General features: G+C 47.0%; 1 protein-coding gene across 1 annotated transcript in view; it reads left to right on the top strand.

The window, feature by feature from the left end:
• LOC108798790 (cytochrome P450 2K4-like) overlaps nt 1-304 on the top strand; it is a 28,069-nt gene that overhangs the window by 12,467 nt on the left and 15,298 nt on the right. The gene's annotated exons all lie outside the window — the stretch shown is intronic.

Consider the following 304-nt stretch of genomic DNA (forward strand, 5'->3'; position numbering starts at 1 on the left):
AAAGTCCACCACCCACATGTGCACGCACGTCGCCACGTAAACACGCGTCGGGTGTGCGCTTACGTATGAAAACGTTGAACGTGCTACCCATGTTGGGTATCGCCGCACACGCCGGAGTGAGAGCAATAATTCTAGGGCCAGTATTTTGGGTATCTCTAAACTCATGACCTTTGGAGGGCTTTTAAAGCGTCGTCTATGGACTTTTTGGAGTACTGACATTTGTCGCCATTTCACGGACGCACACCATTTTTAACCCGGGCATGTTGGGTATCTATTTACTCGTTGTAAACTCATATTTTATATT

The sequence above is a fragment of the Nanorana parkeri genome, unplaced genomic scaffold, assembly GCF_000935625.1.
Source record: "Nanorana parkeri isolate BGI_ZX_2015 unplaced genomic scaffold, ASM93562v1 scaffold1561, whole genome shotgun sequence".
In the NCBI taxonomy this organism is placed as follows: Eukaryota; Metazoa; Chordata; class Amphibia; order Anura; family Dicroglossidae; genus Nanorana; species Nanorana parkeri.